The sequence below is a fragment of the Nesoenas mayeri genome (genome assembly GCF_963082525.1).
Source record: "Nesoenas mayeri genome assembly, chromosome: 1".
Classification (NCBI taxonomy): domain Eukaryota; kingdom Metazoa; phylum Chordata; class Aves; order Columbiformes; family Columbidae; genus Nesoenas; species Nesoenas mayeri.
Genome location: NC_137541.1, coordinates 199,032,319 through 199,055,534, shown reverse-complemented (window position 1 = coordinate 199,055,534; position 23,216 = coordinate 199,032,319).

Below are 23,216 nucleotides of genomic sequence, written 5' to 3'. Positions count from 1 at the left end.
AGTCATTCACAACTTCGATGCTATTGCAATATGTGAAAGCCTAGCAATAACAACATAGCTAAATTAGAGAAAAAGTAATTAGAAAATCAAGATCTGTCAAATTAGAAAAACATAGTATAACGTATCAAAAAATAATTAAAATTCTCAAGTGAGGATAGTAGGCTTCCACAGTAGTAGCTTCATCACTGATTCATATTTGGACTATATGCAAGTATTTCCCCAGGTTTCTTTATTATGCAGGGAAACAACCATTTCTGTGACGGGGAACATAATCAAATCTGGTGGGTAAGGAGGAACAGATCAGTTAGCAAATCCCAGGTCTTGCTGCTGATAAAGCAGGATCTCACATCTCCATGTCCTGGGGTGCATAAGCCGGCAGTGTCCTCTGCAGCAAAGAGGGCCCACCATGTCCTGGGTGCATCCAGCACAGCATGGCCAGCTGGGCAAGAGAGGTGATTGTCCCGCTCTGCTCTGCACTGGTGGGGCCTCACCTGGAGCGCTGTGTGCAGTTCTGGGCACCACAGGATAAAAAAGATGTAAAGCTGCTGGAGAGGGTACAGAAGAGGGCTGTGAAGTTGATGAGGGGTTTGGAGGGGAAGCCATATGAGAAGCGGCTGAGGTCACTTGGTTTGTTCAGCCTGGAGGAGACTGAGAGGAGACCTCATGGAGGTCTACAGCTTCCTCACAAGGGGAGGACGGGCAGGCACCGATCTCTTCTCTTTAACAACCAATGACAGAACCCAAGGGAATGGCAGGAAGATGTGCCAGGGGAGGTTTATGTTGGACATTAGGAAAAGGTTCTTCCCCCAGAGGGTGGTGGACACTGGAACAGGCTCTCCAGGGAGGTGTCACGGCCCCAAGCCTGACAGTGTTCAAGAAGAGACTGGACATCGCGCTCAGACACATGGTGTGAACTGTGGGGTTGTCACATGCAGGGACAGGAGTTGGACTCAGTGATCCTTGTGGGCCCCTTCCAGCTGAGGACATTCTCTGATTCCATGATTCTATGCTGCTCTGGCATGTCAGAAGAAGACCTGCTTACTATCTGTGGAAGACGGTCTAAAGAACCACAGGTTTGATATGCTATTTGGAAAAGATCTTTAAGATCATCAAGTCCCACCATTAATCTGACTCTGCCAAGTCTAACAGTAAACTGCATTCCTAAGCACCATGTCTACACATCTTTTAAACCCCTCCAGGGATGGTGGTGACTCCACTGCTTCCTGAGGCAGCCTGCTCCAATGCCGGACAATCCTTTCCCTAAACCTCTTCTGGCACAACCTGAGTCCGTTTCCTCTTGTCCTATTGCTTGTTACCTGGGAAAAGAAACCAACACCCACCTTCTACAACCTCCTTTCAGGTAGTCACAGAGAGCGATAAGATCTCCCCTCAGCCTCCTTTTCTCCAGACTGAACAACCCCTGTTCCCTCAGTAAGACTTGTTCTCCAGACCCTTCACCAGCTCTAAACTAGTGTGGGTATAAATTACTGCTTGCAGTGCTAGGCCAGGCATTATGGACTCTGTTTACACTGTGAAAATATCCACACTAGGTAGAGATTTGGACTCTGGGCAAGAGATGGAGTGCTTGTTGACACTGTTCAGGGATCCATCCCCCAAAACCAGCATGGGACTTGTTATCGATACTGTACCTGTACCCAACATACATCCTGCAGTGGTATATTTTGCTTCGTTTACCAGAGTCAGATGCAGGGCTGAAAGTACTGAAACAGTGTGTTGTTATTGATTTATGTTTATACGATTACTTCGAATTGTGTTTGTGATTTTGTTTTTGGATAACCCAGCAGCATGCTTGGGAGCTGTGAGGACGTTCAGTCTGATGTGACAATGACACCGCTGGTGAGAAGACACACTTTGTAAGCACACCTTGTAAACACACCCTTTCCTCTCAGTGTGCAGCTGATCAAAATGAACTCTCCTGGGTGTGAGTGAAAGCTGGTTTTCTTCAACAGGATACAGAGAATCAAACTGTATGTTCTTTGCACTTCCATTTTGCAGGTGGAGAAGGTTGGGATCAAGTGACCCCCAAATGAAAACCTAGCCCAGCAGCTTCAGAGACCTGCTCTGATTCTTATAATGACACTCAGTGAGAAAAGTGGTTTTAGAGGATTTCAGTCATTGAGGGAATTCTAAAATCTCTCTTTCCTCTTGAAAGAGCTTGGTCTGTAGGCAACAGGTCCCACAGATATCCCAAACAGTAAAGGGCCTCAGTGCTGAGCATCCCATGGGCTTCCTGTGTATCATGACTAGAACAACGGCTTCTCAATTTTTCTTCCTTGTCACGTGGTTGTTTCTAGTACCATTCCACCCTGCTGGTTTTATCAGCTGAAGTAGTTATGTTAAAATATTTGGACCAAAAATGGTAATGAAATAGTTTGCTGACTGTTTTTCAGGATTTTTAGTCAGAGCGAGGTGCTGTGTTCTTTTGTCTTTGTCCCCCTGCAGAACTTGGATAGCACTCTGTGGTGAGCAGCCATCTGAGAGCAGGTGCTGTCTCAGAATCACATTTTTGTGCCAAGAGAATCCATAGTTCTGACCAAATTAAAACCTACCAAGCTGAAAATGTACTGCTGAGTGGCAAGAAACAAGAAAGGTTTTCTTCCCTGCTTATTATTACAGAATATTAGCTGTTACAAAGGGTTCTTTGTACGCATAATACCCCCAGCCTCTCTCTATTCCATTTTATCACTTTAGAAGAGTGGAAATGAGTAGAATTTTTCTCCAGTAGTTATGGAGAACAGTTTTATTTTGAAGATTTTTACTGCATTGTAGAGGTCATGCTGGCATTTCTGAGAGCTACTTCAGACTTCTCCAAAAATTTTTCATTACGCTGTTTTCTGTTGGGAACTGTAATTCTTTAAGCTAAAAACAGGCTGACATTAGTGAGCAAGAAATAAAATTATGGGCTATCTTATGATGGCTCCCTGAAATATGCCACAAGAGTGTTCCACTGTTATAATCTGAAATGTCATTTAAAATAAGCTTACTGTCATTCAGTTCAACTTCTGCAAATGTAGATGTATTTACTGTAATTTTGTAGTAGGTTCTTGCTAGGTTTATTGGAATTATCACTAACTACTTGCATCACTAAAACAGAAGTGATTGATAATGGCATTTTTACATTGAGCTGTACATAGTAATTGGACAATTGTGCTCTGTAAATGGAATATGGAACCGTTTCTTTTTGAGATGAGTTCAGAAATAAAACTTCAGAAATTGCTAAAAGCATTATTAAAAATTTACAGACAGTCTGGAACCTTAACATTATTTTCTAAAAAAACCAAGTCATTTTCTCTCACCTTCAGCCTCTCTTTTTCTCTAAGTGAATCTGCTAATTCGTCTGTGCTGCCAGGGAAGTAGAAAGTTAAGGCTTCAAGAGTGAACAGAATTGAGCAACACTGTGTAGGTTACAACTGCTCATATATATTTCACTAGGAGCAGAAGACTTTTTCAGTTCATCCAGTAATCACAAGCACTTGAGGATCACAAGCTAACAGGTCACACAATTTAGTGCTGTTGATATACATCAAATTCCTGCTTTGCTTTAGTTACACTTGTGTTAAAAAGTTTTCCAGCATCTCACTTACAGCTCCTCCATATTTATCTAGGAATTTCCAGCAGTGATAGCGAATATACATCAATCCACTTATGGTTTTATCTTTATATACTAACTCTATATAAGCTATATTTAGATCTGTACCTATAGTTTATATTTCTCTATCGGGAACTTATATAGTATCCTCTTGAATCTATATCAACTTTAACAATCTGCTGTCTTCTGACCTATGTTCCATGGGCCTGTTACTCCTTGTTTGAAGAACTACTTCTGTGCATTTTGAATAAGGATCCTTCTAGCTTCATTTGATGCTCCCCCTAATTCTTGTACTGCAAGAAAAAAAAGACCAGTGAATCTCTGTCCCCTTCCCATGAGACTCGTTGTTTAATAGACATCATACACCTCTCTTCTCAGGTCATATTTTTCTCAGTTTTAGTAATTTCTTTGTTGGAGTGGCAGGGTCCCTTCACAAAAACAGCTGTGGTAATTGTTCCCAGTCATGTTTTCTGAGATGCTAATTTTTTTCTCTTATTAACTTCACAAAAACTTTGAATGGTGAATTCCTGCATTCCAGGTTCCTTTGTGCTTCCTAACAGCTTCTGATAATTTCAGTATTCACATTTACATTTTCTTATATAATCTGTTCATAAAAAGAAAGCAAACAGTCAATGCTATTGGGGTTTTTTTTACCATCAATTAAACGTGAAACAATAAATCAAAATGAAACCAAACCATAAAACTCAGAATACAAATATTGTCAAACGTCTGTCTCCATTCCAAAGTGTCAGTCCATTCCTGTGCACTTTCCCTATGAGCATCAGAAGATACAAGGAATAATAGCTACTAAGAAGACCAACAAATTCAGATGTTGTCAAAATCAAGAGAAAATCAACTCCATAGCTATTGCCATGGCACTCTCCTTTTCCAAAACTGCCACTTAGCTAAACCAATGTAAGGGAGAGAGGGGAGGATCCATGCTGAGGGGCTTTCTGACCCAAACCATCCTGCCCTCACAGTCACAAGTGTAATTTGAGTATCACTGAACAGAGTTTCCCTTTTGTGAACTCAAAATCAGCATGAAGAATCATTATCAGACAGTGCTTTAAACTGGAGTGCAGTTGAGGGAAAGATCTGTTTCTTATTTGTGCTTTTTTATTTCAGAACTGAATCCAAGTTCTTGAGCAAGTGACCTCCTTGGAAGAGCCAGCAGCTGATGGGCCTAGAATTGGGTTGCAGGCCCATGTTTTGGGGTCATTTCCTCTGGCTTTCGCAGAAGCTGAGTTCTAGTTCTGCATTAGACGTGTAACCGTGTATTGCCTGAACTCTACCCTGCTTCGCAGAGGCTAAATAAAGAACTTGGAAAATATCAGATGACTCAACATCGGTTTCTACAGGCTTGTTTATACTTCAGAGTCAGTGGCAGGAGGGTACATTTAATGTATGATTGTAACAGCCACATCCTGGCCCAGGGCTGTCCTTTGGCACTCGCAGGGCTGGTGCAGCAATCTGTCACCAAAAATGTCCCCAACCTCTGGGATTCACAGCACACTGAATTGTGCTTTTTAATCCCATTTGATTAGTCTTTTTAGATAATGTCTCTATTCTCCCTTCCTTCTGTTAGAAAGGAGAAATTAATGTGATAATTTAAGTACTGTACCTGTGAACTCTGTTACAGGAAAAAGTAGGTATTGACAAGAGGCAACGACAGGCAGTCAGAAAAAACATGTGGCAAAGAAAAACAATAGCACAGACAGAGTTATGTAACTTTGCTTTTTATTTATGCCTGTTCCAAAAAATTTCCATAGTCCTGTCACACAGAACGTACTCCCATAGCTTTAGGGAAACAGTGCAGGTCTCACTGATGAGCCACGGTAGTTTTCAGTCACAAGGATGTTATGGACACGTAATATTGTTATTGCTAATAGATTATTACTAGCAGTGACGGTAACATTAATAGTACCAATAATGAATAGATTTTGCCCTGTAAAACCATGAAATGATGTATGACCTAAACCAGGATGGATTCTATTACTTACACCTCCACTTAGAGGGGTTTTCTATCTTCTGAACACCAAACTGTTTGGTGTCTGTCCCTGAAGAAAAATTCCGTGTCCAGGAGAAAACTAACTCTGTGTTCTGTGTCAGGAGAGGAGAGGTGCCTTGGAGAGGCTATCCAAAATACTCACACACTGAAGTGTCTGCTGTCATTGACTTTGCCAGGTTTAAATCTTCCTGACACAAAATCCACTAATATAGAGGAAAATCTTGGCAACCTCTCCATGTTAAAATAAACCAACAAAACAGGTACTTGGAAGCACTCAGGATAAAGTGGCACTCGGGACAGAACATGAAGGATTAAATAAATAGAAACAAAAAAAAAATAAAGCAAAAATATAACTAACATGAAAATAAGAAAACTGAATGACAATACAGTTTTCTTATGTCTGTTTTCACTTCTTTCTTGTTCATATTAATATGCTGTCTCTAAATAGTAAAATTATATCACAATTAAACTATGCTCTGTTAATTTCATCTTCTTACCATGGTAGTGTTGAAAGAACCATTTTGTCCAAAAGACTATCTACTCAAATGAATAATAGTTGGGCAGAAAGAATTAGTATATTAATCATTCATCATTACATTTAATTAGAGTTGATTAAATCATCACCTCCTGCTTAGAATGAGTTTGCTTTTAAAACCTGCCAGGATTAACACTTGGAAGAGTGACTGGAAGCTCCTGTGAAAACTGATTGCATGCAGTACAGTAAATAATTGTAATTTTATTTGAATAATGAGTAAGTCTTTGGGTCAAGCCTGTTCTGGGTTTGTACAGTATTCAACAAGGAAAGTCTTAATTTATCCGAGATGTCTAGGCATTATTGTAATAAAATGATAAAATATAGTCGATGTTGCATTATTTTAACATATCCACATTGGAGTGAGAAAATAATACAAACGTAGTATGTGTCAAAACTGCTTTTCTTGGAGAATGCTGCATAACTGTGAATGTGTACTCACTTATCTTGGTAGCAGTCAGAATCAATGACATAATGCATTTTTCTGCAATATAAGCCTACATTTTTCGATTGGGGTATATTAAAAAATAATACAAGTGATTCTATTCTCTACAACTGCTTGCTTGTTGTATCACTCCATCACCTGTTCATTGACGAGAAAAGTAAAACCCAAAAGCTGTTTCACACTTCAAAGCTGTGGAATTTCCAGCACTGTGCTGATGGTCTGTCAGTTTTTCAGTACACAACCAGTTCAATTATAACATGTAGTAAATTTGAAAAATACAGATGTTACCACCCTGGTTTGCTTTTCACTGCCGATGCCTGAACCTGGCCAGGCTGTTTGTCAGGACCGGAGGCTTCATCAAGGCTGCAGCATGGTTACAGCTTTGTGCAGCAGGATGGTGGTGATCCTTCACTGAATCCTTATTTGGGTAGTCTAGCTATATAAAGTATTGATTGCTGCTTATATGACTTGCAGCATTTTATGTGTGTCCTGTGGGCTGCTGAGGTCTTAGCCAAATTAAATTACTTTTTGCCCAGCTGTCTTTATCCTAGTCGGAAGTCTGGGGTTTTGCCATTCTCTTTTTGTGACAGAAAAACTATGAACTAGATCTGAATCTCTTCTGAAACATTCAGCGAAATAAAATAAAACATCACTGATATGGTCCAGCAGTCTGCAGTGGCAGCATTTACTACATCATCCGCTGAGAACCATAATCCAAAATCTAAACATTCATCAAAAACATACATCGACAGTGCAGCTGATCTAGATATGAAATCCATGTACACTAATGATTATTTTTGTTCTACATGACAGCCTGTAGCAAAACCACTGAAATGTATAAACAGTTGCTCTTAGCAAGTCACTAGCACTTATTTCTTTCCATGATTTTAGCTGCAGGTTATTTTTGCAGAAAACAGAATATTCTTCTGTGGTTTCTGGATGCAGATGCAAACAAGGATGAGCTTTCTGCTTCGGGTGATTCCTACCTAAAAGTGGAGACATAGTTCAGATGTAAGGATAATCATATTTCTTGGGTAAAAAAATGGAAGCATAAGGAGAATGTGGATTTGAGAAAGCTTGAAACTTGCAAAAATATTTTATTTTGCATTGAAAGTTTTAATAGTGTATACCTTGTGCTTCACAAATGATAGTGTGTGACTGGTAGAAAATATAGGAATTGGTGCTTCTGAAGGCATGGTGTTTCTGGAAATGCCTTCCCAGCTGCAGTCTGAGACTGCCTGTTTTCTGCCAGCCCTAAAACAATACGGAGAGTTTGATTTAAAATAGTTTAGGAGGATGTCTAGAATTAAAACAAACAAACAAACAAATATAGATACCTCTGTTCTTCCCTGGACTGGGTCAACATAAAGAGACCCAGAAAATCTGCTACTTGATTATCGTCTATCAATCTATACAAGATTAAAGTCTATCCTCAAAGACATTTTCATTTCATATTCCAGTTACTGAGATTCTAAGGCTGTCAGGCAAATTTGAGTCAGGATTGGAAACAAAAAAAAAAGCCTTTTTTTTTCCCCCTCTTAATTAGTCAAGAGAAAATTGATATTGAAATGATTATGTGTATTTTCGACATGAAATACATTCTGAATTCCAAAATAATATCACAAAATAAAAATACTTTTATGATGATGTTCAAATCTATGTATCAGTAACGCTCGCTTTCCTGAGGCATATTTTAACTACAAATCTAGCTGAATATCGTCACTAGTAATCTTACAACATTCAGCTGTAATACCAGACAGACTATTTTTTGTTTGCACAATTACAGAAAGTAAATAATCCAATCTACAGAGAAAGCCGTAGGCCAAAAGTAAGAAAAATTTATGTCTGCCTGTCTGTCTGTTTCAATGTAGAATTGCAGCCTCAATGGCTGAATGTTGTTCAAACCATCAGTCTTACAATAGTTCTTCTTAGCTATTTTTCAGACATTTAATTGCCTCTATTCTGAAATTAGATTACAAGCACAGGTCCCCTTTTCATTTTGTTCTGCCCCCCCCCACACAACCTCAGGCCCTTATCCATATCAGAGTATTGCCAGGGTTATTCTCTTTTAACAAAATTTTCATCCTTAAAGGCCTTTAAAGCAATTTCACTCCTGTTTTTTTACATGCAGGTGGTTTGGGAGATGAGATCATTCTGCCTGACAGTCTGATGAGTTCAAGGAGTTAAACAATTCAGAAAACTGGATATTTTTTCCTGCTCTCCCATTCATCAAAAGACTCCTCTTAGATTCAGCCAGTATTACTGTTGGTGTCAAATATTTTTTAGAGATTTATTTTAGACCTACAGTCTCTGTTTTCTGTGGTGGCATTTCCCAAGTCCAGCAAATGTAGAATTAGGATGATTCATCAAAAAATTTAAAGTGTTTTTTGAAGTGAACTTCATAGAAGTAATTATTATTTGCTGAAGGCTGTATGAGGCAGAGAATAAAGGCAGATCCTGCCTGGAAGGGCTCAGTGTACAAGTCAGAGTGAAACATCTCAGAAAAGCTTGGAAACCTTCTCATTTTAGTTTTATATACCAACTGTCCAACTGCAATGCCTTAGAAACCTGAAGTGAGGATGTAGTTATACTACAAACATATGTAAGTATAGAATTAACCTGTTCAAATGTGAATAGTATGCAGTTTTATCTGAAGTACTGGTGCTGTGATCTTGCTGTGGTTACAGGAGAGCACTTTTAGGCCACAAGTCCTAACCTGAAACAGGACAACTGAATCACCCCTCATGGTGGCAGCTCCTCTCTACTGATTACAGAGGGAGACTTGGGTGACTGCTGAGGTGTCACTTTTTCCGCTGTTTCCATTTGAAGCTGAGATGCTGAGATCCCACCTCAAACCATAATAATAGCTGGTACTTACAGACACAGTGTAGGAAGGGACACAAAGGTGTAGAGCAGAGAGGTGATTTGCCCAAGTTATGTGACATGTCAGAGCCAAAGCCTGAAGGAGAACCAAGCTTTCCCAACCTGTTTAATTCCCTGGTAACCAGCCTACCCAGCAGACTCCACAGATGTAATTTCTTTCTCCTTTCTTGCAAGTGCTGGAAAATACTTCACTTTTTAAGAGGGGGCTGGTCATGGAGAGTGACTGAAACCATCAAATCAGATCATAGTCATGATTAATTTCTTATTCTCTATATTGCAAGAAACTTGATCTATAGATCTGAAGACATATACTTCTTGCTATTTTTCATTTTCAACTTGGATTCTAGGAGAGATTTAACATGAGTCTGTACAAAGTAGAAACGTACATCACCTCTTCAGTGTTTGGTTATCATTTTCTATCCTGTTCCGTTTGCAGTATTTTTTCCTATTGGCTAATCTCTTCCCATGCTTGTCTGGGAATATGCAACTGTCCAGTATAATCTCACCATTAAAAGCCTCCCCTTTATGGCTTGCATTACCTGCTACCCACCCCCACCATAAAGATAATGTAAACCTCGATCATGCCTTTGAGAAGAACCTCTAAATACTTTCTCTTCAGCTGTTTTGATACTTTGTTTTAAATTGTTTGCCCTCAAGTATAAAATTAAGTTTATATACCTGAAGGTTTACTGTTTGAAGTGATGATTACATCCAATTGCAATTAGATATATTTAATTTCTTGTACTGCAAATTGTATTTAACTGAATTATCTTGTGAGCTTGGTTTCCATGAAATAATTATAACCTTGATATTCTTCAGAAACCTATCCTAACTTGATCTGTGGCCATCTCCTAATTTCATACACTAAATAAAACTAAAATATTTGTCTTTGGATGGAATGTTGAAAATGTACAGTTGGGAAGAAAAACAAAGCAGAAAAAATGTACTCTATGATTTATTACTTTGTAGTTTAAGCCCCAATGAGATTCAAATGAGGTCAGTAGTATAGTTTATGTTGAAAATTATTTTTATTACAATTTACGTTGTTTTAAGTAAGAAATTGTTTTGAAAAAAATCTGTAGGGATCTTAAATTCCCTGGCCTAAAATGGCTTACATTGGTTTACTCATAAAATACCCAGTAACGGTTATAACACTACATTATTTTTGATCTTCATACTTACCAAGTGCTTGCTAAAAACTGTGTTCTGCTTTTTTTCATTGGTTTGTCACTATCCAAAGGTAACTTAATGCTTAAAGTATTACAGTCATAATCAGTTATTTGGGAGAGGGAGAAGATGCAGCACAGTTCGAAGGAAGAGTGTGAAGAAAAGAGAAGGAAGGTAGGAAGCAGAATCATAGAATAGTTTGGGTTGGAAGGGACCTTTAAAGGAGAAGAGTCCTTGCCTGGTTTTGCAGCTCTGTGTGGTAGAGGTGCCTGTGCACACTTCTCAGCTGGGAGAGAGAGATCGTCCAGGCACCAGCCATTGCAGACAAGCAATGAAAAACTCTTTTGTTTTCACAGAATGGTTGGGGTTGGAAGGGACCTCTGGAGATCATCTAGTCCAACCCACCTGCTAAAGCAGGTTCACCAGAGCAAATTGCACAGGAATGTGTCCAGGCAGGTTTGAATGTCTCCATAGGAGGAGACTCCACAGCCTCTCTGGGCAGCCGGTTCTAGGGCTCTGGCACCCTCTAAGTAAATAAATTTTTTCTCATATTCAGATGGAACCTCCTGTGCTTCAGTCTGTGCCCATTGCCCCTCATCTCATCATTGGGCACCACTGAAAGGAGCCTGGTCCCATCCTCTTGACACCCACCCTTGAGATGTTCATAAGCATTGATGAGATCCCCTCTCAGCTTCTCTTCTCCAGGCTGAACAGACCCCACTTTCTGTCTTTTTCTGCACTCTTTTCAGTGCTCGCCCCCGTTTGAGAATCACTGTGACTGACTGGGCTCTTGGACAGTACGCAGACAGCATGAGACCATTGGTAGGTCAGGTATGGGTTTGTGAAGGAAAAAATTTTCTCCTTGTTCCACTTAATTCTGTAGGTAGGGACTCTCTGCTTGGTGAGACGGGTTTTGTCCTGGACCATGCACCCCAAGATATGTGAGTCCCTCAGGGCAGCAGCTGCAGAAGCCACACACTGCCTCTTAGAGGTGGAGGTGGTGGGAAAGGGAGAAATCTCTTCAGTGGAAGATCCTGGCATTAGGTTCCTGTTGCAAATGTCACCTATAAAGTACCACTGAGGCTGGAAGGAAACAGAATGACATAGTGGAGCCTGTCAGCAGTGAAAAAAACAGCTGGCAATGGCCAGTTCCACTGCCCGCCAGCTGCCTCTTTTATAGGCAGCTGCTAATATTACATGAACCCTAAGCTGTAATTACATGAAAATACTTACTCATTTCCCATCTACTTGCATAATTTTATAAAAGATATTAATATAATCCATTTCACTCCTGTCTGTATTAATAATGCTCTGTAAATGCATCTGGGAAAATTCAATTTTACAATGGCACCAGGGCTTTTCATATAGCACATTTTTAGAAGGTTATTGCATGTCTCAAGTGGTTGATGTTACACTGCTGTCAGCTTCAGAGCTCATAAACCTGCCAGAGCTATGCTGCAATTATCTAAAAATGCACCATCCGGAATTTCTTCTCATTTCCTGACATGTCTGCATGCAGGAACCATCACGGCAGCTGCCTGAGCATCCTGGGCAACTGGAGACCAGAGTGGACCCTCCTCCCGTGGTGTCCCGCTGCCTGGCAACAGTCACGCTGACCTCCTCAGGTTGCCATGGGGACACCTCCAGCTTGAGTGTCACCAGGTAGGGGATCCAAAACAATTCGCTCTTGAGAAATAAAGTTCTGGTAATACTGACCTCCAGAAAAGGGTAATTTTACAACTGTCATGAAGGAACTATGCTTTTTAGAGACAAACCAGCTGACTAAATTTCTTGGTAGGAAGATGAGAGTTTATAAATAAATTCAGACTCAGGGGTATCCCTGGTCTGCTGGGGGCAGCCCATGGCTACAGCCCCTCAGGGATGTCCTTGCCCCAGCATGGGTCACCCACAGCCACAGTCTCTCAGGGGTCACCCTGCCTGGCGTGGGTCACACATGTTCGCAGCCATGCCCCTGCTCCAGAGTGGGTCACCTACAGCCACAGTCCCTCAGGGATCTCCTTTACCTGGCTTGGGTCACCTGTGGCCACTGTCCCTCAGGGACATCCCTGCTCACTGTGGATCATTCACAACCACAGTCCCTCAGGAGTGTCCCTGCCCAGAGTGGGTCACTCACAAGCACAGTCCCTCAGGGATATCCTCACCCCCTTGGCCTGGAGTGTCCTCAGCAGGGTGTCTGCAGCCCTTCATGGCTGACCATCACTTCCTCATGTTAGTGCAAGCAGGGGCACTATGTGCCTTTCTGACCCACTGAAGTTCAGCAGGTTATGGGTTTTGTTTCTGTAGGATGGAGACCTGGCTAGAGCAGCTCTTGACTGGCACCCAGTGGATCATGACTTCTCAACCCACATCAAAACTGTGGTTCCTGTCTGCATTAACTTTTTCACCTTCGCACATTAAAGTGCAAGGCTTTGTTTTCCTCCTCATCCCAAGACTAGCACCAGGCCTTTCTCTTGACCATGGCTGAGCCTTCTCCAGGTTCCCAGCTATGAGAATCTCAAACAAGTTCTGAGGGGAGATTTCTTCTTGTAGTCCAACCCTTGGTCATCCCTTTTGCAGACCCACTCCAACTGGAACCCTAGGACTTGTCAGACTCCTGACTGTGACCCTAACACTAGTTCAAGTCTGAGTCTAACCCTAACATAAATGCAGGAGGGACCTAGGGCCATAGATGGAGTGGAGCTACAAAGGGGCTGCCAAAGGAGGGGATGGACTTGAAAAAGAAGTCATTCTTGGAAACTTGACTGAGGGTCTTGAGTCACTGACATATCATAGTACTATGTTTAGGCTTAGGGCTTAGGTTAGGCTTAGGGTTTAGGTTAGGGTTGTGGTTAGTACAGAGACAAAGCCCAGAGCTCCAGTTGGTGTGGGGCTGCAGCAGTGTTGCCAGAGGAAGGGGTGGGCTAAAGACAGAAATCCTTACTGACATCTTGTTCAATACTGTAGTGCTGGGCATCTTGGACTAAAGTCACAGCTGAGACCAAGAGGCCTCTGGTCTCAGCTGTGCACAATTCTGTAACCCACACAATATTGCTCTGGAAAAAGTTCCCAAAAACTATTTATTCTCCTCCCTTTGGCAGCCTTACCCTCACTGGAGCCTCAGGCCTTGTCTCTCACTAACTGTAACCTTAACCATAGGTCTGGTCCTTGGCTGAGCCTTAGCCAAAGTTGCCCAGCTATGCCCTGGTTTAAGACAGTTTCAGAGGACTGCTGTAATGCTGTGCAGTAGTATTTCTGTTTTCTGAAGACTGTGTTCAGAGTATTCATGGTGTTCTAATTGGTGTATGTCTCGTCGTGCTATTTTATTTTGGTGAGAAAAATGAATTGTCTCTGAATGTGTTGGTGACCCCTGCATTCCAGCGATATAAGAATGCAACTTCTGGTGAATTTTTGCCTAGCATGGTAATAGTAACATATGTAGCAGGTGGCAGCATCATAGAGCCCCATAGAGATAAATAAAATGATACATCTTGTGCTAATTTTCCTTTAATGAGATATATTTTAATGATTAATCTGACCAGCACTTCTGTAAGCTGCATGCTTACTCTCAAGACAGTGAACACAGCCAGAGCTGTAACAGCACAGGATGGGATTGTAACTCAGCCACCCCCTTGTGTGTCAATAGGTCTCTTCAAGGTGGTTCTTCTGCTCTGAACACTGAGTCTGCCAAACAGTCATAGGTCTGTGGTGGCAGACGGAGGAGACAGCAGTTGCAGCAGCTGCACCAAGTCTAGGAAAATAGGAAGTGATTGGAAAGGGAGGGAGAAGAATTCCTGGATAAAAGGAGCTTGAGAGTTTGTGGGGGAGAGAGGATCTGTGAGAGTCATGGACTCTAAACCATCTCATTGAGGTCCCAGGCAGTTACATTATACTCTTGTTTCCTCTTACAGGAAAGTACTGAGTCCAAATATAGTTGTTTCTCATCTAAACTAGGAATTTGTCTTCTTTCTTGACTAGGAGATAACATTTTTAATCGTTCGGTTACATTCTCTTTGCTTGTTTGTTTTGTTTTATTTGCTTTGTGATTGCTTCCAATGTGCAGTGAAATATTTCCGCATGTTTGTGTGGTTCAGTCATTTGCTTTGCTCTGAAAACAGATGATCACTTAGTAAAGCAGAGTGCTTCTACTCATACTTCTCGGAGTAATGCCTTGCTTCTACCATGTATTTCAGGAAAAGTGCCAGTGAAATAGCTTGAAGAAGGATGGTCAATGGGTAAACATGTGTGTTGAGTTAAAAAAGATTATACATAAAGACAGGAAGAAGATATAGAGAAAACAATAAAGAAAAGAATAGAGAATAAAAGGCAAAGTGGCAAATGAACTAAAAGAAATAGGTCCATTCTCTGGGAAAAATAAGAGAAAAGCAGAAAAGAACAGTGTGAAGAGCCAGAACTGGAATGAAAAGGGCAGTGACTAAGTAACAAGGGAGTGGGAAGTGAGGAAAGTAGATCTTGACAGGATAATCTAACTACACAAGACCAAGTAATGATTAAGAAATAAGAAGAGATACAGCCATGGGAATGGTGAAGACATTGCCAGAAAGAAATTATTTAAGTGAGAAAAAGCAATCACAGAGAAAATATGGGTTTATTATTATACTACTGAACACAACTGTTTTATTTGGACATATGCATCTTCATCTTTGACGTATTTACATAAGAACTGGCCTTAGTTTAACTTTTATGCATAACTCAAAAATACAGTTCTTATCTGGAAATTCCTATGTTAGATTTTTTTTTATATTTGTAGCAAAGTTGTAAGAGAAATTTGGGCTTGCAGGTCTACAGAACAGCAGTCTATTGTTTATACTTGCCATCTAAGGGACTTTAGTGCCCAAGATTACCTCAAATATGAAGCTACATTTTGCTTCTGGAAAGTCATATGTGAAGCAAGGATATTCTTCTCAGCCATTGATTTCACCTTCCATTTAGAGTGATAGGTAGAATGAAAAAGAATGACGCTTTCTGTCTCAAAGGTCATTCCTGAGAAAGCACAGTGTAGTGTAGTTCCAGTAAAGCTGATGAGATCAAAGGCTGCCATTTTTAAATGCCTGTGCCCAAAATCTGCAGATTTAAGTCATTAAAAATGAAAAGACACTGCTAATTCTAACAATCTCATTTATTTAAGCTGCTAAAACCAAAGATGTCTGACTTAGTCACCAAGGTTAGAAATGTCAATTTTAATCTTTTTGTGCTTATTGCAATACTCTAAGTGTAATGCTGTGGCATGTGCTTGTGTAAAACTAATTTAAATAGAAGCTGACTTCTATACACCAAACTGTGTTTTATGAAGATTACTGCATAGCAAAATAATTGACACATATGTATACAACAACATTTTATGGACAGACTACTGACACAGATTAATAACTATCATGTCTCAAACCAAATTATTTTTAGATTGATCATGTGAATCCCTTCTTTTATAGAATTTATGTTTTAATAAAACTAAATTCCTGTAGTTAGACTATTTTGTATTTTGATAAGCAATATTGTCTTTCATTTATTTCTATTAATCCAAACTCAAGCAGCAACGAAACCCAATACACATTTTAAGTCCAATGCAAGATTTTAAGAAGTTCCTATGTGGCTGTTGACATTTTGTGATGAGATGTACTCACAACTACAGCTCTGATCATCAAATCCTTCAAACCAGATTCTTCAAAGCGCGATGTTTGTCTCAAACACTTGTACATGGCTTGACACCTTTAGGAAGCAGTTAATAGTTTTCCGTTGGCTGATGAGGACATTCCAGAAGGTTTTGCACTGGAAGTTAAATCAAACTGTGCACAGTTCGGTGCTGCCACAGCAAGTGTTTCTAGTCTGTGAGCTGTTTTGCTTGAAGCTGTCTCACACACCCCTGCTCTACCCTGTGGCCTGCAGAATTAGCTCACTCCTACCTTACATGGCAGAAGAAAAGGAAAGAGCGAATGTGTTTCACTTCCTGAGAATGTGGCACTGCGGGCAGTGCACGCCTGGGAACAGACCCAGCACAGAGGAGGCTTGAACTAATCATCTCTCCTGTTGTCTTTATATGTTGCATTAACAAGCTCTGATAACAGTTTTAAAAACAAGTGTCAGTAAGTGAATGATTTGGACTTCAGGTTAATGTGTGGTCTGTGCACGTAGGCTGGGAAAAGTGCTTGAATTACTGTTTCTGGACTTTTCCAAATTCAGCTTTTAATATGTGAAACTGAAGAGAACCTGACATGGGTGATGGAACAGCAACAGCAAGTTTACTGAAAGTTATAATGCAGCTGCAAATGTTGGCTTCAGTCCTGTAGAAACAGCAGAAACCATTCCAGTAACAGATGGTCTAGGGCTTTTCATTTATTCAGGGATTGTTAGAGTGTACCTGCCCATTTCTGTCTCCAATGGAGGGATGTTGTGAAGACACAAGAACAATTGTACTAGGTCAAAAATACATCCAGCTCCATATCCTGTCTCTGGCTGTGGCCAATGCTATCTCATGAGAAAAGCAGCAAGTGCAGTTCCAGGGGAAAAGCCTTTTCTCAGCAACCTCAATTTCAGCTGCACCTGCTGCAGCAACTTGCCTTGAATATTTGCCATCAGTTCATTCTAACACTACTCCAATTCTTAAAGTACCTTTTGTGTGGACAAGCATATCATGTTCCAGCGAAAATCAAAATGGAAGTATTAGTGCTAACTGCCTTTCTACAGCAGAGATGGAAGTGCTGAACCCACTTTTGAACCCTGTACCTGTGAATATTCAGTTGTAAGTATATGCTGTAAGTGCTCTGAGAAGCCCAAGAGTTTGCTGGCCTTAGCTGTCACCCTGGCCAGCTTCCCCCGAGACGTGCAGTACACAAGTAGGGATGCAGATCTTACCAAGCCCATACATCTGTTCTCAAATTGTGGTCCGCTGAGTGCAAGCTGACATAATTTCAGCTGATCTGACCCTATAAGTGCTGCTCTGCAAACAAGAGAATTGTAGAATCAGATGAGTACCCATTCAGCCAAGCATTTAAGGACAAATTTAAGTCCTGTTGACTTACATGAGAAATAATGTGTGTTTAAGTGTTACTGAACAAGGACTATTGTTGTCATTGTCATATTCTACTTTCTGACTTTTTAGAGGTGACATCGGTTGAGTTGAATGGAAATACGAGTGTGGGTTGAGCCTATGCTGAGTAGTTTTTATCCCCAGTCTGAAAAATATGTAAGATAATCTACCACTCTTCAAAGATACTTGTATACCTCCACCACAACCAATATTTCTCTACAGCAACTTGTTTCATGATTATAAAATTGAAGATTTTCAGCAGTTTGTGTTACATTAGCCTGGTTTAGTTAAGTTTAGTTCAATTTAGTTTAGTTTAGGCTTTTCTTTAAAAAGCAATTATTAGCAGTCTTGCTAAATTGTAACCCAAAAGGAGACTAGCATTTGAGTCACTGAAATTCCTGGACATGTAGCTTTTCCTAAGGTCACTGCCAATGGCTGAACATATGCCTATTACCAAAAGAACAACAGTTAGGTAATAGTAACAGATGCCCAGAAAAAATATATGTTTTCAAAACCTGCTCACAATTTTAGACACAAAGTAAGATAAGTAAAATATGTATGGCATCAAAGAAGTTTCCAAATATGGATGATAAGTGAGTTATAAATATGGCTACATTAAAATTACATTAAAATCATCTTGCTCTGTTTGCTTATGCTGTTGTGTCTCTGCAAAAACACCCATTCATTTGACTGATAAAAACCTAAGTTTGTATGGCAGATCGACTACAGCCTTGGTAAAACTGAAGTTATGAATAATATTATTTGTTTAATGTTATTAGTATTATTAGTTCATTAGATTAGTTAGATAAGTTGTTCTCTCCAATTCTTCCGAAAAGCAACAGTTATCAATTTGACAAGGCAGACAGATTAGTGATCAACGTCAAATTAGTCTGACTAAGGTTGCAGTTTAATTACAACCATGAGAAACGCCAACATTACAAAAGGGAGGATTTGACTGTTGCCATGTCAGAGCATGATGTGTTCAGCCTGACAGACTCATTATTTATTGGGTTTTCAGAGCAAAAATATCTTGTGAAGGGTTTTTTAAGAAAAGTCCTTATGAAAACTTGAAACAATGTTGCGTTACATATAAGTAGAAAATGATACAAACCTTTGTCATAGTTCAGCTCAAAGTGGTTGAAACACCTTAGAAAAAGTGGTGTTGCTTCAAGGTCCATGTGAGGACAGCTGAACCTCATCTAGTTGAAGATGTATCTACTCATTGCAGGGGGGTTGGACGAGGTGACCTTTGAAGGTCCCTTCCAACCCAAACTCTTCTATGATTCTGTGATTTTATGCACTTGTAGAGAGTAGCTGGTGAAAAGGAAATGTGGGCAGTAGTCAAGTATTGTGCAGCTGGGCAGCTTGCAAGAGCTGGGCCTCTCATGCAGCATGAGGGCAGTCAACCACATTCAGGGACTAAGAGCTACTGTGTGGAAAGATGTCATGTAGACAGCTCAGCTCGCCCTGGGGTGGGAAACTTGTGTTACGGGTGGATGGCCAGGCAGCCATCAGGACTGCGTGTGACCTCTGCCCAGCGAGGTTCACCACCCCGGCTAGTGAGGTGCCTGCCTGGTGTATAGGGCCATTCTTTCTGCTGCTCACAAGCCAAAGATATTGTCCTGCTGTCCCATGTGTGGGCCATTAGTTACGCATCCTTCTATCTGATATGCCTGCAGAGCTGGGCAAAGATCCCTTGATGGACCATGGCTCAGTGGCAAAATATTCTAAATGCTGGGCAAAGTGCCATGTGTTTGTAGTTAATACTGAACAGTCACCAGGAAAACATACTATGAATTATCACTAACAGCTTTTCTCAGCGTGGGAGCTAAGCAGCAGAGGAGGAGATTGGCAAGTCACCCCACACGTATGTTAAGCTGGTAATTTATCATTCTGTATCAGGAATCAAAAACAAGGTGGAACCAATGATCAACAGGCAAATTCCTATAAATACAGGGCTATGTTGTTCAGCCAAGCTGTGCTGGGTAGTGTACTGGAGAATCTGGGCTGGCACAGCAGAGTGAGAAAAACAAAAGGGAGCAGCTCCTGTCCCTGTGCTGCAGAGAGGATTTCTAAATTATTTTAATGAGGATAACCCAAATGGTGGTGTGATCCTCACCCTGGAGACAAAGTGGTAAAAGTCATGAAGAAGAAAAATTATGGACTTATTAAAGGCAGAGACTGTGGAAAGCAAAGTAGTTTGTTAATTCAAATGTCCCCACAGAATCACTGACATAATATTAAAATATCAAAATAGGTAGGGTGTTCATTTGTCAGTTCTGTTAGAAAAGGATCTGAGCAACTCGTAAACCAGCCTCATACTATCAGCTCTATGTACAGTCTGGCCCAAACTGCTGATTTATGGTATAATTTAGTTTCTGTTCCTCCTGATGCATAGTCATATCTTCGGTTGAAAACATTACGAACAGCTGCTGGATAGTTGTGACTCATTTTTTTCTTTGCATTTTTGGAGAATGATGGTTTAACACACACATAAGGTTGGTAATTCTTCCCTGTCCTGCCTGACTCAACCCCTTTGCATCCTCTTCTCCCCTTCAGAAACCTTACGGCTTTGCAGAATCACACAATCACAGAATGGTTGGGGTTGGAAGGGACCTCTGGAGATCATCTAGTCCAACCCACCTGCTAAAGCAGATTCACCTAAAGCAGATTGCACAGGAATGCATCCAGGAGGGTCTTGAATGTCTTCAGAGAAGGAGACTCCACAGCCTCTCTGGGCAGCCTGTTCCAGGGCTCTGTCACCCTCAAAGTGAAGAAGTTTCTCCTCATATTCAGATGGAACCTCCTGTGCTTCAGTCTGTGTCTGTTGCCCCTCATTCTATCATTGGGCACCACTGAAAGGAGTCTGGTCCCATCGTCTTGACATCCACCCTTGAGATGTGTTTACATTGATGAGATCCCCTCTCAGCTTCTCTTCTCCAGGCTGAACAGACCCAGCTCTCTCAGTCTTTTCTTGTAAGAACAGTGCTGCAGCCTCTAATTATCTTCATAGCCCACTGCTGGACTCCCTCCAGAAATTCCTTGTCTTTCTTAATCTGGAGAGCCCAGAACTGGACACACTACTACAGATGCAGCCTCACCAGGGCAGACTAGAGGGGGAGGATAGCCTTCCTCAGTCTGCTGGACACACTCTTCTTAATGCACTCCAGGTACCCATTGGCCTTTTTGGGCAAAAGGGCACATTGTTGACTCCTGGTCAACCTACTGTCAACCAGGACTCTCAAGTCCTTCTCTGCAATTCTGCTTTCCAGCAGGTCAATCCCTAACCTGTACTGATGCCTGGCATTATTCCTTGCCCTTGTTGAACTTTATCAGGTTTTTCTCTGCCCAGTCTTCCATCCTGTCCAGGTCACACCGAGTGGCAGCACAGTCTTGTGGTGTGCCAGCCCTTCCTCCCAGTTTGGTACCGTCAGTAAACTTGCTGAGGGTGCGCTCAGTCTCTTCATCCAGGTCATTGATGAAGAGACTGAACAGGATTGGACCTAACACTGAACCCTGGATAACCCCACTAACTACAGACCTCCAACCAGAGTTTCCACCATCGATCACAACCCTCTGATCTCTACCATCCAGCCATTTCCCGATCCATGTCATTGTGCATTCATCCAACCTACACTTCCTGAGCTTACGCATGAGGATGTTGTGAGAGATGGTCTCAAAAACCTTGTTGAAGTCAAGGTAGACAACATCCACTATTCTTCCTTCATTTACCCAGCCAGTTATACTATCACAGAAAGCTATCAGGTTGGTCAAACATGATTTCCCTTTGGTGAAACCATGCTGACTACTGATAACCTTATTTTCCTCCACATGCTTGGAAATGATGTCCAGAATGAGTCATTTCATAACCTTTCCAGGGATGGAGGTGAGGCTGACTGGCCGGCGTCAATACTTTGCCAATACTTGTGTACCATCTGTTTTACCCAAACATCTTCTGGTGCCTTTCAGAGGCTGTAAGACGACTCTGCTTTAACTGAACTGCTTGAGTGAGGTTCATTTTGCTGTCAAAATATCAAGGTGTGGGTGTACGTGGCTACATACAAACGAGGTGGCTAAGCTCCCTCAATAGATGATGGAGATCAAGTCAAACAGTATATCTGGAGGTGATTCAGTTTACCCCCACATTTTACCCACTGGGTAAAATGCCTGCTACAGTAGACAACTTATGGCTAGTCAGATAACTGTTCTCTCAGGAGCAAAGAATGAGCAGAGAGTTAATCCATTGACTGGGTACCATCCCTGAATTTTGCTGTGCCTGAATAGCACTGTGACAGAGGCACAAATTTTCCTGTTATGGACCCTTTTTTCTGATAGGGATTATCACAGAATCACAGGTTCACCCTCAGGGCATTCTTTTAGCCCCAGTTCTGATTCAGTCACAGCACCATCCCCAGTTCATGCTGCCTTTCAGATTTTCAGGGTTTGCTATATAAGGTGCCTTGTAATGTCTGTTTCTGCCAGATGAGCTCAGCCAATTCAATGTTTCGATGATTCTAAACAAATACTTTTTTCTGTGTTAATGCAAAATTTTACAAGTGCAATGCTTTTTCTGGGCACACACAAATGTTTTGCTAGTTTTCAAAGTATGTGTTTTAAATCAATCACATCCCTCTGAGCAACAAAAGATTTTAAAACTGTCTCAGCTGGTCTATTATTTCTAGCTCATTCTAGAAAATATTTGATGGGAGAGCAATGACTCTTGGCTAATGATTAGATAGAGTAGCAAACATGTTTGAGGGAGTAATAATGTGTTTGGAGTAGATGATGCTAAACATGATTTACTGAACTAGGGCATAATGACAAATACTGTACTTTAAGGCTGAGCAGTGGTTACTAATTAGCTATACCTACTTACTCTAAGATGTCTCTGCTCTATGAGTATTGCTGGTTTCCTGAATCTTCTTGTTCTTTTTCAAGGTAGCTTATTCAATGAAAATAGCAACATGTGGTGGGGTCAGTACACCCTCACTAATTTTATATTTTCTCTTAATGTACATTGAATTTAAAAATATTTGTTCTGCTTTCCATTCACTATAAATGTCATGCTGCCCCTTAGAAATATGACATAAGCCATTTCTTAACCTTCTTACTCAAATCCGCCTGGTACTTGTTCAGTAGAACACATAGAAATGTTTCACTAAACACAGTTTACACCCATGAGAGAGTACTGCTTCTTCTATTCTGACCTATATCATTGTAAGTCATTAAGTTTTGTACAATTGTTCTCTTTTAAAGACGTACATGGAGATAAATGGCAGTCGCTAGGCTGCAGAACTGTGTGCTGCTGCCTGACAATAGGAATATGTAGGGTGCTACTAATCCGGGGCATCTAAACAACAGACAAGTGGTGCCTTGCTCATCACAGATAAAGCACAGAGGTAAGAAAAAGTACCCTGAGATCTCAGATCTGAGGAATGTATTTTCCCAACCCCCAAACCTAACAACTGGTATAAGTTGTTATATGGATAACCAAAGCTTAGAAACGTTTTTTGACTGAGAGTTTAACAA